The sequence below is a fragment of the Desmodus rotundus genome, chromosome 2, assembly GCF_022682495.2.
Source record: "Desmodus rotundus isolate HL8 chromosome 2, HLdesRot8A.1, whole genome shotgun sequence".
NCBI lineage: Eukaryota > Metazoa > Chordata > Mammalia > Chiroptera > Phyllostomidae > Desmodus > Desmodus rotundus.
Window position 1 is genome coordinate 165,839,075 of NC_071388.1, and position 18,457 is coordinate 165,857,531.

The following is an 18,457-nucleotide window of genomic DNA, read 5'->3' on the forward strand; positions in this document are numbered from 1 at the left end:
GACCTATAGTAAGAACAAATCCATGAAATGGTGAAGAAAGAAAAAGAAATTTGTGCTCATTTTGTTCTGCCTTTTGAGGTACCTCAGAAGATCATTAGTAGCCTCATGGCACATCACCATACCTTCATTCCCCCCATTTCACCTCATCACAGAGACATCTTGTCAACTCACACCGCCACGAAAAGAAGGGTGAGTGCAGTATAATAAGTTATTTTGAGAGAGAGACCACATTTATTATAGCATATTGTTATAATTGTTCTATTTTATCATTAGTTACTGTTGTTAATCTCTTACATTTTGTGCCTAACTTATAAATCCAACTTTATCATATGGCTGTGTGGGAAACATCAGAGTATGTATACAGGGTTCAGTACAATTCGCAGTTTCAGGGATCCCCCGGGGGCTTGGAACGTGTTCCCTGTGGATAAGATTGGACAACTAACTGTACTTGAAATAACAGCCTGGGGTGAGAGCTGAGGTCAGGAAGATGTGGCTATGGTGGGTTACGCTCAAGCCTAGGAAGCTGAGCAGAGACGGGCGGGCGAGCTCTGGGAGACGCTGAGACGTGCCTTAGTTCCTGCCTTCAGGTCATTCCTGGGATCCTTGCAGTCTTCATTTTCTCTCCTTGAATGCGCATCAAAGTTGCACATTTTCCTTTATATTGGGCTCTGTTTTCATTAAACAGATTTAGATTTCTATTCTGTGCGATTGAACATACCTTATTAAAACATAGGTTTTTACATTCTTCCCTGAATATTTTTCTTGACATATCTGTTTCTTTTATTTAACCTATAGCTCTTACTTAATCCAATTGGATGTAATTACTTTTCATTAACTTATACCAAATTAAGATGACTATAACTACAACTCTGACTGTTTTCTTTACCATTTAGTGTTTGCCTTTTGGAGTTTTATACCATATTTTGTAATAATCACTAAATTTTATAATAGTACTTTAAATAATTTATCTTTATAAATACTACAAAACGATAAGAATCTTGGGGATATTTGCTGAATCTGAAGTTTGTGTCACAAGTTATAATTCTGATATCTCTAATCAGTAGATTTTTTAGTGTTGCTGACCCTATGTTGTATCAGCCAAAATCAATGTGTATATGCCATCAATATAATAGTCAGTAAAAATTATCTAATATCATGTAGTTAGATAATTATGAGCTTTCTCCTCTTCTTTATCAGATTTAGTGTAAGTAGAGACAGCTACTTTCTACCTACCCACTTTACTTTCCAAATTAAGGTGTATGTAGGGTTGGTTGAGTAAGTGATATTCTTATATTTCCTAAGAGTGAACCTATGTGAGGTATTCACTATAAGATATAAAAATCAAGCTTAAAGTAGTATGGATCATTTTTTCTAAGGTATAGCACAAGCATTTTTATTCCTTATTTACAATAAGAAATGGTTTATTTGAAAGGACAGCATTCTATATATATGGGACATAAACAATAACTCAACTTGTACCCAAAAGATTACAGGTGAATTTATCTCTTACTTAGAACTAGATCAGCAGTTCTGTACCAGAAATTGGTAGTACTCAGGAGAGTGGCAACCTTTTTTCAACTTGGGTTGAATTTAAATGAAGCCCGACTTCACAGAGACTGTCTTCTTGAAAGATGATAAGGCCAGGAAAAAAATCAAAATAATGTATGAAGGTTCATAACACATTTGCATTCATGAAAAATTAATAAAATCTATATGAAAGACATTTTTGCTGGGGGTTGCACAGTGCTTATAGTTGGATGAACATTTCTGGAAGTCTGAATGGGAGAATGTGGCATATGTTAGTGATGGGGAACCCAGAGCTGCATGTCAGAGAGTTGTGGGTTTACATGTTCTTTCCTTTCTTACTATGTGACCTTGAGTTAATCACTTAGTCTTTTTTTTCAGCCAAAATTAACTTCAGTTTTCAGCCTTACTTTTTCAGGATGTGGTATCAAAATTGGCACTTACAGAAAGGGTACTGATGCTGGACTTAGTTAAAGAAAATAATACCTCTGGCACAGGAGTAGGAAAGTGAAAGTAACAAACGCAAACACAGAAGTTGGAGTTTTTCTAAAGTGAGTTCGAATGTGGGTTCTGCCTCAATCTGTGACTGGAGACAACTTATAGATAAGCCTGTTTTCTCATCTGTCATTGGATTTGAGGTCATTCATATTACCATTTTAACAGTCTGAGCCTTTTGTCACTGGTGTGTCCCTTTTTGGCCATGTGAGACCACACTGGTCTAGGATAAGGAGAGAGGGCCACAGGTGTGAGGTGCTTTGAGGACCTGGACTTGGCTCAGCAAGCTCATGGGCTTTGCTCAGCCTGGGCCCAAATCCAGAGAGCTCGACAGTGTGGTGACATCACACCCAAACCTTAGGGAGCTGGAAACAGAGGGATGGGAAAAGATTGGCACCTATTCCGGAGTGAGGAAGCCAATGAAAATAGAAAGCTTCAACTCTGCTTCTCATTTAACCCAGACCCTACCCAAATGGAAAAGGATCTAAACTCTTCTGTTCTCCCCCATCTATTTGGTTTTTCAATCTTTCTTTGTTTTGACAAACCTCTAAGTAATCACCACACCCCTCCCATAGGTGGTGCCTCCAGTGCCATCTCAACTCACCTTAGGACCTTCACCTCCCTGATTGCCTTTGTTTCCCAAACTAAATGCAAACTCTCCCAGGCATCTGCTTTGTCCTTCTAATTGGAGCTTCCCTCCTTCTAACATCCCAAATGCTCCATGTGCTCAAGGCAGATGCTGTTGAATAGGCAAATAATCCACTCACCTGGACAGAGTGGGTGTGGGAACTCCATAGTCCCTGGAGTTGAGGTGGGATGCTGGGGCACATCCCTATGCTTGCTCTCTAGATATGGGTGAAACTGATTTTACCTTATTTAAAAATATATATTTTATTGATTATGCTATTACATTTGTCCCATTTCCCCCCGCTTCACCCCACTCCATCTTGCCCACCCCCTCACTCCCACATTCCCCCCCTATAGTTCATGTCCATGGGTCATACATATAAGTTCTTTGGCTTCTACATTTCCTATACTATTCTTACCCTCCCCTGGTCTATTTTCTACCTACCATTTATGCTACTTATTCTCTGTACCTGCCCTGCCCCTCTCCTCCTCCCACTCCCCTGCTGATAGCCCTCCATGTGATCTCCATTTCTGAGGTTCTGTTCTTGTTCTAGTTGTTTGCTTCATTTGCTTTTGTTTTTGTTTTAGGTGTGGTTGTTAATAACTGTGAGCTTGCTGTTATTTTTACTGTTCATATTTTTTTATCTTTTTCTTAGATAAATCCCATTAACATTTCATATAATAAGGGCTTGGTGATGATGAACTCCTTTAACTTGACCTTATCTGAGAAGTACTTTATCTGCCCCTCCATTGTAAATGAAAGCTTTGAGTGTATAGGGAACCAATAGTGATGGGAAGGAAACTGATTTTACCTTTTAAAAATAGGAGATGAAAAAATTGCATTTCAGTATTAGATTGATAAGAGATTACCCTAAATCCCTACCTGATGTCCAGCAGAGAAGGTATTTGAGTAGAGTTGACAGAGTAAGATGCCTAAGGATCCAACAGGTGATCCCAAACTTCTGTGCCTTTATCTTCCCATTTCTGGTGGAGAACTATGATGTGATTACAATTAACCCCACTGCTCCTGCCTGAAAGTAATGCTGTAAATAGCTTACATTAAGAAAATTTCTTACAGCCCTATATTCTTTCCCTCAAACTTGTGTTTTCCCGGTAATTATCTCCCAGCTAATTGGGAGATAATTATCTCCCAGCTTGGTCACTAGTGCTCACTGACTGCTATGGGAGTAAACTTGGAATCATAGGGAAGCAAAGAGAAGCCATTTGGAGCCCACATTTGTTTCTAAGGAGGAGGAAATTAAGTCGCCCCATCTGCTCACTTGTTTATAGAGCAAGAAGTGGACTCCCTGTTCTAGGAGTGCTTCACTCCCTGGGTGCTGCTGAGAAGAGGTGAAGCAAAAGCTGAAGGGAGTTTTAATGGGCAGCAACTCTCTGGTAGGCATGTTGGCAAGATCAAGGCCCTACTGCTCCCTGGGTGTGCTGGATGGAACATGGGACCAAAATCAGTAGTGCAGGATCCTTCGGGCCGGATGTCTTCAATACCATAGTCCTGGCCTTTACCCTGCCTGCTTCTAAAAGTAGAGAAATCGTTTCTCTGGGAGCCTGAGGCAAACAGAGATCACAGCCCTAAAGCAAGCGGAGCTCCCAGGCACGGCCTTCTGCCAGGCCTCAGAATTCTCAGCACTAATGCTTCCTTTCTAAATCTTGCTCGAAAGGTTCAGCTGCTCCAACTCCCTCCAGCCTGCGAACATCTGAGGTTTGCAAGGAAGGGTGGGGAAGACACTGAGAAGTGGATCAGTAACATGAGCTCACCCCTTTCCTGGATGGAATTTTACTGCCAATTCTCCTGATTTCTGGGCTCAGTTGGTCCTCCCTATTCTTCTAACACTTTTCTATCTCCCTCAGTGGGGCCTCCCTATTCTGACACCTTTCTGATTCCCTCTTTGCTCACCAAACATTTGTATTTGACACACTAGAAAAAATAAACAAAACTCACATGCCTGCCCCAGCAGCTCCATCTCTTCTTCCAGTGGGCTTGCATATTCTCCCACCCTCTTTGGGTCATAGACCTGCCTAGAAGACAAAGGGGAGGGGTTTGAGCCAGGGTCTTTAGCTCCTCAAACCAACCTCTGAAGATTTGAATTGTAGTGGCATTGTGCCTCAAACTCTCCTCTGCTTTGGCTCCAGAGGCTCCTCTTCCAGATGGGGGGAGGGGCTGTCTGTTATTGGTGAAGATAGGCATCTAGCCAGAGTTGCCAGGACTCCTTCAGTGAGCAAACGATGTCCTCCACATAGGCTGAGAGCAGGGGCTTGGACTGGAACTCTGTGCTATGCTTGGCACACAGGGAGTGCATCATGGGAGCCACTTTGTGGTAACTGCGTCGAGACATCGTGGGGAAAAGATGGTATGCAGTCTGGAAGTCGAGGTGTCCACTGAACCAGTCATTGAAGATGGACTTGTGGACGCTGCATGCTGCCTGGAGCTGGGTGGAGGTGGTGGTCAGTGTGCATGGGAGTCTGGTTCATCTGTGTCACCCGCACAAACCAGTTGCTTTCTGGGAACCTGACCATGAAGAGAAGGCCCAGGAGGCCTTTCACTCCCAACAGTGGCACATAAGTGAAGAAGCCGAGGATGTAGAAGCTATTATCTAGGCCAAGCCCACCCGCTTTCTCCACTGCATAACAAAACAGAAGATATACCACTGGTAGTAGAGAGGCAGCATGGCTGGGGGCCCAGTCAAGGAGAAGTATTTTTGCTGGTAGTTGTATGGCATGTACTTTTTCTTCTGTTTCTCAGGCTTCACAGAGAGGATCTTTCCTTGGACAAAGAAGAAGGGGTGCTTGTTGATATCTTGGTCTTTGTGGAAACAGTGGGGCTTGACATGGCTCTGGAAGTGCACGTGGTTCCACCAGCTGGCAGGGGCCCCTTCAGGAGGCCAATCAGGAAATGGTGTAGCAGCTGGTTGCACATAGAGGTGCAGAGCACAGACAAGTGGCCAAAGTCATGCTGCAGCCAGCCAGCCTGGGCAGGCACTGCGCTGAGCAGCACTGCTCAGTGGAGGTGGGGCTCGAGGATGTCCCAGAGGTCCAAAGGGTGAGCCAGGCAGCAGCATTCAACAGCAGGACATGTAGTAGATGCAGCAGGAAGAAGACATGGTTGGGCTGAAGAAGATATAAGGCCGGTCTGTTCCACCGTGGCCCATAGCTCTTTATTCCTAGTGAGCTGAATGTTGGGCTGCTCTGGAAACAGTTCTCCAATCAGGAGAGAGTTCATGCACTTCCTCAAAAGGCCCTTGTTGATGTGGAAGGCCACAAAGGTATCCCTAACATCCTGCCCTTGTAATGGCTGATAACCTGGGAATCACTTAATATCTTAACTCCAGTTTTATCTTTGAGATGGAGATAATAATGGTGCTTCCCTTCTAGGGTTAAGGAGGATTAAATGAAATAAGTATAATACTTAGTAAAGTGTCTAACACAGGGTTCTCTCAGTAATGTTAGTTATTATTAGTAGTAGTATTACTATTATTACCACCTGAAAATAGTGTATAACAGTGTGATTGATTTTTATGGAGGTTTTAAAGACAAAGAGTTAAATTGATGCACTGTGTTACATCATAGTTCTTGCAACAATTATGCTTTGATTTTTGGTAACAGAGCTTCAGCTATAAGCCAAGTTTCATCATTTTCTTCAAAGCCTGCCAATAGACTGTTTAGCTATGAGATTCTAGAGTGACCGCTAAAGAATAGGCTATATTTTAATGTTTTTCTTAATTATGTTTTTCCCTTTATTTGGAAATCACAGTTTGATGGCTGTAATTAAATAAAGTCAAACTAAAAGTGATGATGGGTTTAGATAATTTCCTAACTAACATATTGAGATACTATGCTATTTATATCTTTTTTCTCCATCTCCCAAATTCCTCTATACACGTCAATTTCTATCCATGCAAATTACTCAGAGTCTCAGTCTCTCTCTCTCTCTCCCCCTCTCCCCTCTTTTTCATCCTTTCATTTCTCTTCTCTCTCTCTCTGTCTCTCTTTCTGTTTATGAGTCAGGGTATAATGGCAATGGCCGGGGGGTGGAGGGCATCTTTGTTAGCCTCCCACTTCTAATGTTAATTTAGATTCAACCAGGACATGCCTTTAGATAGGTAAGATGGTCCTTTTGAAAATTTGATTTGTGTTAATGATTTATTATGGTTATTGAAACAAAAAACCTCTGTGTGTGTGTGTGTGTGTGTGTGTGTTCATGTTGTGGCAGGGAAAGGGAGAAAAAGAGATAGAAGAAGAGGAGCTGTACTTTTTTCTGTTTGGAATTGCTCTATCTCTGCTCCTGCTCTTACCCCTCTCTGTACGCGAGGGAAATGAGTTACCTCATTTTTAAGATAACTTCTGTCCTTATGCTCTTTATTCTAGTCTTTTATCTTTTATGTATGAACCATTGAAATCTTGGTTATTTTGTTGTTGTGAAGTTGATTTCACCAAAATCATTCTTGTGTTCTATAAACAGTTTTAAGATCCTCCCTATTTCAGAAAAATCTTACAAGGACTTTTTTTCTGTCTTATATTGCTGTCCTTTCTCTTCCCTCTATTTAACTTGTTAACAGAATACTGTTTGCTCTGTTTACTCACCATTTAGTCCAAATTTTTCCTTTTATTCTTTTTTTTTTGTTGCCATTAACGAGGATGCTAAACCTGTTCTTTTAAAAGGCATTTTTTATGGCCTTTTACTCACCTTTACAGTTTGTGTTCTCCTGGGATGAGTGATGGGGTAGAGTGTAAATGAACTCTGCGGAGAAGTGTAATATAACTTCAATCCAAACCTTGTGTCCTATTCCCTGTGTACAAAAAAAAGGGCTCCTTTTAAGTGGATCACTGGGGGGTGGGGGTGAAAGGAATGCCTTGAGTATATGATATAGCTTTTACAAGAGGGGACCCCAAAATGACCAGAATTATCTTCTGGAGGGCAGGCACCTTGTAGTGCAGGCTTCCCTCGCTAGGTGAGTATTCTAGGAACCCATCAGTATCAGTGTACTAGCTGGTGTTGTTGTGAGAGGCTGAATTTGGTTTCAGTGAATTGTTTTTAAAGACTCTTTCTACCCATTTGTCCATTTCATGATGGGTGCAAGTGCACCTGCCCACACCATGCTGAGTATTTATTAGTTTTTGACCAAAAATGGCATGACCCCTGTGCCCCACCCTCCCTATTCACCCAATGTCACCCCAAAAGACTATTGTTTTTTGTTTCCCTGGATGAAAAAAGTCCTCAAAGGGAAACATTTTGCTGATAGGAAGCGGTGAAACAAAAAACAACAGAAGCACTAAAAGGATTAAAAATTGACGAGTTCAAAAACTGTTTTGAGCAGTGGGAAAAATGTCTCAGTAGGTTTATTGCATGGAATAAGTTTAAACTTGGAAGAATAAATACACAATTTTAATAAATAAACTCCATTTTGGGGGGAGTCCCCCTTGTATATTCTTGGCAGTTTTAAAAATAATTAGTACATAGTCATTATCTTTTCTTTCTTTAAAATGATAACTTAGCATTTAAAGATGAAAAATAAATGGTTGACATCACTACAGCTTACTTGTCAAAGTTCTCCAATCTTCCCCAGCTTCCCTGCAGGTAAGTACCCTGTGGACACTCTGGCCTTTGGACTCTCCCCATGTGGCTGCAGACCTGAGAAGCTCCTGTATCAGCCAGGCTCCATTGAGGGAAGCAGACACTCTCTGAGTACTGTGGAGTAGGGATTTGTGATAGGAACAAGACCTTGCACAATTGTGGGAGAAGCTGGAGAACAGAGGCACTAACCAGCCTCCCTGATGTACTGGCATGGCGGACAAACTAGCTCGCCAGAGAGTTTGTGAAGCAACACATCTGTAGCTGCTGTAGTAGAACCGCGATGGAGAACTGGAGGGAAAATCTCTGGAAGGTTACTGTGTCTGTGTCTGGTGATGGTTAGGATTCCTGTCTACTGGCAGAGTTAGCAGGTTGGAAATAGAGCTGAATGCAGAGTAGGGGAGAGTGAGAACAGGTTGAATCTACTGGCATGTCTGCATCTGTCTCTCGACATCAGGAAGGTCAAAGACAAGCTGAGATCTGGGAGACCTTTGTGTTTCTCCCTGCCTTTATCTAGGATGACCCTCAAAGAGTAATGGCTGCTGCTTCACTTCTCTTTCCAAATCACACTGACGTTTCTTTGGACCCCTTCTAACTGAGAACCATACAGGAGAAGAGGATTCTGGGAAACATAGTTCCAAATTAGCCCACTTGATAAAATACAAAACAGCTACAGACCAGCTCTTGTCAGTGTGGCATCCATTCGTACTGCTTTCAACCAGATTTATATCTCATGCTAAATCATGGTTTTACCTCACACGATGCAGCTACATGCACCTGAAAACATGCTGACGTTATATGTTCTTCCAAACAAGAACACGAAGTCCCAGAGTCATTTCATTCATTTTCGGGATGTTCGTTCTTTTGCTGGGTAAGTCACACTCCTTTGATACCATCTAACTTATATATTAACATATTAGGTTAATTGTTTTTAACATGTATTACATTAGGGGAACAGGAGAGAGGAAAATAATAAAGGAAAACATTGCAGAGACTGTGCCAATTGTTTATTGTGTTTTTATCCAATAATGTGGTTCAGAGGTGGGGAAAGAACCATGGATTGATTTGAAGGACACACTGGGATTATGGGAGAGAGGCCTGAGTCAAAATGTCATTAATGGCCTGACTTCGGAAACCTGTGCTGTGACTGGCTAGTGGTCCACCATGGCGTTTTGGTTCTCCAGAAATTATCTCCGTTCAGAGCTAGTGTCCAATAATTCCCCCAAGGTCTGGTTATTCTGTCCCCTATAATGCATGGCCACTCTGGTAAAACACCCCATGTCCCTCAGGAAGGGCTAAGAAAAATATTTATAACGTATTATTTGGCAATGTACCAGCGTCCCTCCTCAAGGGTCTCAGCCTTCCTTTCACTCAGGTGGCTCTTGGCCTTGATTAAAAAGCTATGACTTTTAGTGATTTGAGTCAGACACTCAGTCTTCTTCCCAAGATAATTTTTGTTTATACAAATCAAGTAGGACTTCAGTACTTGGCTCATATTAGGTACAACATTATAAATTGTCAAATGCCAAGGATCTCTGTTGGTCATATCATTTTAATTACTGCTTTGGCTCTGCTGCTTATGATACTAATAGTTAAAAGTTCCAATTGGTCCTTGCCATATCAACAAATTTAGCCCCAAAAAACATAATTTTTCTTCTGCAACTGAACATGCTTACATATCTACATTGTCATACATCTCTACTCAGGTTTCTGTGGATTAAAAAAAAAATGATCACCATACCTTGCAAGTCTTTGGGTCGGTATGGTCATTAGTTTGAACCTGACCTCGCAGGGCTTGCCAGGACTTAAGTCTGGCTGTAGGTCTAGAAGCAAGGAGAGCTGTTGGGAGTTGGTCTTGATCAGGTAGATCCCTTGATCAGGAGAGGCCATCTCCACGCTTGAACAAGGGGAAAGGGCTGCTCTTACTGGCAAAGGAAGACCAGCGCAGTCCAGGGAGACCAGGTTCTACTTCCTGGGAACCTGCCCATCATACTCTTGAGGTCCCACTCTGTCAATTAACGCTCTGTCAATTCCTATCAAGTTGGAACTTTGACTGGGGTTGTATTTCAGTCGTTTGGGGGCCTGGAATCTGGGCTTTGTTTCCAGAAATCATCACCTACAACTAAAGAAATCAGGGTACCTTTTGGGGACAGATGGAGAAACTTTTGTTTCCTTACCAGACCTAGAGATGAGAATTTAACTTCCTGAGCCCGTCATTTTTTTCCTCCATGTTTTCTCATGCATTGAAAACAACCATTTAGATCTATATTTTTATTTGTATTGTAAATTTCTATAAGACCAAATGCTGATCACTCAATGCCTTGCCTTCTATAGGCCTCTGAGTAAAAATGATAATTTAAGTGGCATTTTTGCTACTGCATGTTGCAAAATCCAGAGATCCCTTTATCACCACCAACAGGGTCATCAATGTCATTATTACTATTCAGTCAGATAACTTTTTTTCTCATTCTTGAACTACTGTTCCCCTGAAACCACTCTTGGTACCAATAATTACAGCAGTTAGTGTCAGTCAGAGGGATAGAACCACTTTGAGTATTAGTGGAACAAGACTTTACACACTTGTAAGAGATAAAGAAATAAAAAACGAAAGGGCGATTTGGAGATCAGTGAAAATCACAGACCAGGTTTTTCTGAAGCGCTGGCACAGGTGGCTAAAGTGGTACTTGTGAGAGACTACGTGAAGCTGGATATGCCCGTCTGCCAGTGTGGGGTGTGAAGGGAAACAGCAGAAGTCTGTGGAAGGTGGTTGGTTGCCTCTATGACTGGTGGTGGGCTTGGTATTACTATTGATTAGAAAGGCTGGTAGCCAGGTAATGGAGTGAAGGTGAGTAAGAAGCTAAAGCCTTCTGCCCCTCTGCATTTATTTTCAGCGTGGGGAGAGCAAAGACAGAGGAATCTACTAATGCTCTGCATCTGCCTCTCACGATCTCTAGCTATGATGACTTTCAGAGTGTAATCACTGCTATTTCACTTCTGCCTTCCAAATTTTGGGGGTATTTTTTATGTTGACCACATCTAACTGGAAAACTTAAAGGGGAAAGGGATTCTGAAAAACATAGTTTGAGATTGGCCAAATGGACACAGAATAAACCCTCCACACCCCTGTGCAACCTGCCGGCTTCTTTTTATTCCTGCAGTGGTGAACATGCGGACCACATGTTGAAACAGTGGCGTCATAAGATCCAAGTTTCTTGGATTTCTGTGTGACTGAAGAGAGGATTGCCCTGGAGAGTCACCCAAAGTGCAAAGACTTTGTGACAGAAAGATAAATGAACTTTTGTTTCGTTAATCCATTTAGGGTTGGGGTTGTTATAGTAACCTAGCCTATTCTGACTAACACACTCCTCCTTCCTTAAAGCAAGGGAAATCAAGCAAGATGGGTCTTTTTTGGAGGGTGACAGAGGATGCCCTCTGGCAGTGAAAAGAGTTCCTGCTTTTTAAAGAGGATCATTATCACAAAGCCCCTCTGGGAGAAGAACTCTTCCTGTAGCCAGTGTAGTTATTTGGAGTGCAGCCTTTGGTGGAGTGAACAGCACCTTAGCAATCCCTCTACTATCAAGAGAAAGGGGTCACTAATAAAGATGATGGTAGAGTGGAGGAAAGTGGTATGTCAAAATCATGTCCCAGACTGAGCTGAGAATCTCCAGTGTCGCCCCAATGTTGGATGGCTTTTGACTCTGACTCACTTGAGTGAACTCTGCCCTGTTCCAGTACTGTTTTAGCTACATACACTGTTTTGGTTTTTTTTTTTTTTTGGTTCTTGTTTGTTTACTTGCTCCATTACTACTTCTGCCTTCTTCTTGTTCTAAATCTCTACTCTCTGAGTTCTCATCCATGTTATACATTCTCATCTTATATAATAGACTCTCATACATGCATTTTATTTCAGTTGCTTACTCCTTGAATCCCACTCTCACAGCTCTAAGTATGGGCTAAATCTTCATTGTCATTTTGATATCCTGCTGCAACATCCAGTTCAACATCCCTAAAGCCGTACTTACTGATTTTTAGTAAAATTTTTTCTCTCTGCTGTGTAGAATGAGAAAGAAGGAGCTTATACCCTTAGCAACATCATGGATGGAACTGGAGAGCATTATGCTAAGTGAAATAAGCTAGGTGGTGAGGGACAAATACCATATGATCTCACCTTTAACTGGAACATAATCAACAGAAGAAAAAAGCAAACAAAATATAACCAGAGACATTGGAGTTAAGAACAATCTAACAATAGCCAGAGGGGAGTGGGGAGGAGATAGTGGGGAGAGGGGATTACAGGAACTACTATAAAGGACACCTGGGCAAAATCAAGGGGGAGGGTGGAGGTGGGGGAGGGAGGTGGGTTCAGATGGGGTGGGGTGGAGGGATTGGAAGAAAATGCAGACGACAACTGTTAATTGGATAAAAATTTTAAAAAAGTAAACATAAAAAAAATCATGCCACAAAAAAAAATTGTTTCTTTCTCATTTTGATCTTCCTGTTGTCGACACCTATTCTTTTTCCTAGTCAGCCAGGCTAGAAACCTTTCTTGACTTCTCATAACCAATTTGTCATATTCTATAAAATTTCCCTCATTTATCATTAGACCCGCAAATCCCTCTGATTAATAAGTGAGAATTAGGTCAGTGAAAATCCTATGGCCTTTAAATACATTTGTACATTTTTATTGACTTATGCATATAATTTACTTATATTTAAAGCTAAATGCCACTACTTTTGTAGTACAATACTATGTGTGTTTGCCATTCTGCCCTCAAATATAGTATATTTAATCTCTTCTCTAATTGCTATATATAAAAACAAATGAGACAAATTTCAGGAATATTTGTGATAAAGAAATACTAACAAATGAGTGCACATCTGTTATTAAAAGAGATAAAAGAGAAAAATGTTAAGTTTAAACAAATTTAGAAGTTATTAATAACAAAAAGATCTTGATCTTCATTAGACAAACTTGGACAACTTATTATTAAATGTAGCAATAAAATCAAATGGGCATTTTTATGTAACTTGTTTATTTATATCTGGAAAACATGGGGAAAATTATAACTTGATATTCAAACAGTAGTCCTCTAAGAATTTTCAAGACAGTAATATTTAATAGCAAAAGAAAATTATAGAATTGCAGCTATAATAAAGTTGTGATATATTTTGAGATAATAGAAGATTCATTCACAATGCAATAAAGGCCTAGTAAAGATAACACTAAAATTATTTCACCAAGTTGTATTCTTTTATGAATCCAACTCTGGCTCAGAGAAATTCACTCTTAAAGATACATAAAGACACTTCAGGTAATTGTTTAGCTGTTATGAATTTGACTGGAGAGATGTCCTGTTACAACGGCTTCTCTGTTTCTTTTACTTATTAATCCCAATAATGCCCACGTCATTCAGCTTGATGCAAATTTGATTTCTGACATTTGACATTTATCTTATGTCTGTTTTTTTATCTTTGTCAGAGGAGAATCTACAAGGATCTGATTTTTCAAAGGGAACATTGTCCAGAGATTAACAGCTATGCCTATTATAGGTTTCTTGCATTCATTTCTTCACAGTCATTTTCTAAGCAGTTTCTATGTGCCTATAACAAGCTGGGTGATTGGAAGATTAAGTCAAATAAGGCAGTGTACCTACATTCAAAGAGTTTATAATTTGTGGGGCAGATATATTATAAATCAAGTACTATAGTATATTGTATTAAGTATTATTTTAATGAACTATAGAAATGATCCCTGCAAGTACAGTCTTGTATTAAGTATTATTTTAAAAGTAGGGGGATACAGAGCAGGGACAGTGCATGACACACAGTAGGTACTTAATAAGTATTATTATTTAACAAATTATTAAGTGGGTACTTAAATACTCAGTACATTAATGGATGGATGGGTGTAAAAATTTATGAAAGTAATTTGACTCTGGATTGAGAGGAAAAGATGTAAAATGAGTTTCAAAGAATGAAAAATGGTCAGGAACAAAAAGGTGGGGAATTGCACTCAAGCCAGTCAGAACAGGTGTGAAATATAGAGGAAGATGAATTATGTGTGCGGGTAAATGATTTCAAATGGGTGGAACAAAGAATTCATATTGGACTATGATTGGAAACTGTATTGCTAAAACTGAACTCAAGAATTCATTCTTAAAATTGTTCTTCCTGTGATTCTTTCCTGAAAAATGATACCACCAACTATAATATCCCTCCTCTACTTAATTACTTACCCTTGCTACAGATTTACCAATTTATTATCTCTGAGTTCCTCTTCCTTCTTTACTTTTTTCTAACACATCCTTCAGTTAGGATCTCATATCCTCATTCTTTCATTCATTAATTCACAAATATTTTCCAGATACCTATTATGTTCATCTACATTGCTATCAAACTGGTATTTCAAATCTGTAAAGACGATCATGTCTCATTTCTTTCCAAGAGGACTTCAGAAACCAGATCATGAATAGCTTCACAGACTAAGCTAAAGAGTTTAGTTTTCACTCTGAAAGCTAAATGAATCCACTGAAAGATTTTTAAGCCAGAGGATCCTGTCTCTATTTGCATTTTGAAAAGTTCACTCTGAAAACACCAAAAATGGTGCCCTGGAGGACCCATTGAAAGGATGTGTAGAAGGAGATACTGAGAAAGAATAGACAAAAGTGATGGGAGAAGTATTTGAAGAGAATGGAGTCACAGTAGCCAAAGGAAGATACTATTTTATAAATGAAGGAGTTCACAAAAAATTTAGTAACACTTTTACTCTCCCCATGAAAGGGTAGCTCTCACCAATTGCTCCTTCTTCCATTGGGAGCAATGAGTGATGAGATAGGAGGAGGCAGGAATTCCCATGTTAGGGGTTGAAACTGGAATATAATGTGTCAGAGAATGATTCTCTTATATTCCACAGCTCTCTGTCTCTTGACACTTTGTCTTGATAGCCAAGCTTATGGGAAACTTAGGGTGCAGGAGAGAACTCCAGTTTTTAAGTTCAGTCTTGTTCCCATCTTTGTGAAGTCAGCCCCTATCACCATCCGTTGTTCCTTGTTATCCTCTTTGAATCACAGTGAATAATTCAAATTTTGCTGCAGACTGATATGAAAGAGATGAAGAATACATTCAAAAATCTATCTACTATGATGAATTATAAATGTATTCCCTATTCTATTCCCTATCTCAAATTGTATTCATTTATATAATTCAACAGGAGTTATATATTCAGTCAAATTTCAATATAAAAATGCTCCAGACAGCACAATGCCAACAGTAAAAATGTGACCCAGATTTGCACAATCAGAACACCCTCTAATTATTAAATTACTGAGGAGAAGTTAATGCCCAGAATAAATTTGCTTCTAAATTAAATTCTCGAGGACCTTGAGCTCCTGCTGGAATGATGCTGGAGGAGCAAGAGTACAGGGTGCCAAGCAACAGGGGAGTAGCCACAGGAATGGATTGCAAAGACCCACTGGCGTTTCCAGTAAAGAAGTTATTGTGAGAGAGGAATGGAGGGAGAGAGAAAAATGTCAATGTCAGAGAAATATTCATTGCCTCCTGTTTGCACCTTGACCAGAGATCAAACCTGAAACCTATCTTGTCTGCCCTTGAAGTACCTGAATCTGTCCCCAAAGGAGAAAACCGAGGATGGATCAGACAACACAAGAAGCTCTCCAAGTGCTCTCACACAAAGCCAAGTTCCTGATGTAGAAACCTTTTGGGACAACTTGGAGAACAACTTTCATATGGGTTCTGACATAAATTTTAGGCCAAAACTTGTCAATGAGAAGGGTCTCTTAGATAACTTTTTAAGAAGTAGAGTCAAAACCACTGTTGGCAAGACCACAGCCATTGATTTGATGGAGGACTTGAGTGACCAACCAAATGACATTATGGCCAATAGTTAACTAAATTCTGCAGACTATCCCTCCTTGGAGGAGACTGTAAATGGGGTCAGAGAAGAAGCTGAAGATGAGAGGGCGCTGCCAAATGTTAGTGAGAAGGATGACATGGTGTTTCCTGAGGAGACTCTCTTAGACATTGCATACCAAACAGGAGGAGGGTGCTGGCCCAGGGGACACAGAGAGGAGCGGCAATGGGCAGAAAGCAGCTCAAAGCTGCCACATTGATAGATGGTCTGAGAACGTGCTCAGAGAAGGACCAGGATGGTTGGAGTGAAGCTGGGGACACCTTGTTTAAAAGGGAGATGTCCATGGTGGTCTTGAAGGATATCCTGGGTATCAAACCTGGAGCCAAGTCTCCAGTAACTCCTCTGGACCAGAGCGTGCCCTTGGGGAACGAGATGCTGGAGTCTGACCCTGAAGAAGATTCTGTCTTCAGCTATTCATCCCCGAGCTCTTCGTCTTCTCCTAGCTCACCTGAGGGGTGGTTTGCTTCTGAAAATCAGCACAGCAGCCCTAGCCCCTTCCCCACCTCCATAGCTGTCTGCAGATCATGGAGAGCAGCAAAGTAGATGGCATTCCTGAAAGGAAGAAGTTTGACGGGATGAAGCTCTTACAGTTTTCTGAGAATCACCGACTGTCATAATAGGGGTTGTGGAATGAGAGGGTGACGATCTTCCATCCAAGGGGTCCCCAAGCCCAAAACAGGAAGCTCCTGGACTATGAGGTAGACAGTGATGAAGAGTGGGAAGAGGAGGAGCTGGGAGAGTCTCTCTCTCACGGTGAAGGTGGATGACGATGATGAAGTAGGAGATGATGAAGACAAAGATGTTGTTTTTTTGGTGCCCCATGGGTACTTGTCTGAAGATGAAGGAGTAACTGAGGAATGTGCTGATTCTGAGAACTACAAGGTTGTCCAGAGGCTGAAGGCCAAGGAGTGGGATGAGTTTTTAGCCAAGGGCAAGTGGTTCCATGTGATCCATCCAGCCTGTGAAGGCTGGCTGTGTCTGGGCTACAGACAATGATGACAGCGCCAGCCGAATGTACTAGAGCAGTTCATGGCATGCCTTCTAGAGACAGTCCCTTCTGAGGAGGAGCAGACGCCCAAGGCCTCCAAGAGAGAGAAGAACAAGCACATCTTGGCCCAGTTGCTCCATCTGTTTCACGGGAATGTGAATGAAAGCAAAGTGATCATCTGGGAATTCCAAGAGTGCTGCTGCCAAGGACTGCTCAGCAAGGACACCAGGAGTCCTGAGAACAGCTCCACCAGCACTCTGAGCCCTGGCTCTTCCTGCCCACAGACCCCACCTCCAGTGAGGACTACACCACCCTCCAAGGCCAGGCTCAAGTGGATTATTTCTGAGAACTCAGTGTGTGAGAAGAGGGCTGATTTCAGGATGTGCTGGTTTGTTCACCCACAGGGGCTGAAGAGCTTTGATCAGGAGCACATGACTGTACTGTGCCAGTGGAGTTGTGTCACCATGGTGCCCACTGGCAGTGACAGTGTCCTGGCCACAGGGCCCAGCCAGGGGACACCCATCTGGCTGAAGAGGAAGTTCAACAGGCAGAATGTGCATCACCCAGTTCATGAAGAAGAGCAGACATTATGGGCAGGTAGGAGCTGGGCACCTGGATGGCTTCCAGGCAGACACAGAGGAGGAGGATGGCAGCTGTGTAATGATGGACATCTCAGATGTTGCTGAGTCCTAGGACCCATGTGGAAGCATTCCTAGAGCTGGAAGACCTGTGGGAATGGACACCGATGAGAACCCCCTACCCCCCAGTTCACTTGGCCCTTCCTGAGCACCCGAACTGGCCAGTGCGTGTAAATAGAATGGTTAGGGTTTTCTCAGATACTTGGAAGTCCTTCGATTCCTACGAAGAGCACTTTGTCCTGCTTTGCATACCCATTACCCACCAAGGATTGGAAAGTATATAGGATGCTTGATTCATTCTTTTTGATATTTGTAGAAATTTTCCCCCAAAGCTGTGTATATATCTGCTTTTTAATAAAGCATTACCACAATAAGTTGGCCTGTATGGGGAAGCCTAATCTTGCCCTAAGGACCCTGAGCAGGCACTATTATGAGATGCTTATGAATGAATTGGAGCTGTGCCAGTGCAGCTTAGCACCAGGACCTGGCATGAACGTGTATGAACTTATTGTCTAGTCCTGAAAAAAAAATAAATTAAATTCCCAGAGAATTAAAATCCAGAATTTAGCTCTCCATTACATTTTATTGTGCTGATTTTCAATTGAGCTTGGTTTTTAAGTAAGTGAGGATGCTTTCAGGAGCTGCAACCTACAGTGTCTTCCACTGGTTCC

General features: G+C 41.4%; 2 pseudogenes; one reads left to right on the forward strand and one right to left on the reverse strand.

Annotated features, from left to right (window-relative positions):
- Positions 1-4,829: 4,829 nt before the first annotated feature.
- Positions 4,830-10,120, reverse strand: LOC112305755 (acyl-CoA (8-3)-desaturase-like; annotated as a pseudogene).
- A 5,509-nt stretch (positions 10,121-15,629) lies between these two features.
- Positions 15,630-17,934, forward strand: LOC112305725 (chromatin assembly factor 1 subunit A-like; annotated as a pseudogene).
- Positions 17,935-18,457: the final 523 nt, after the last annotated feature.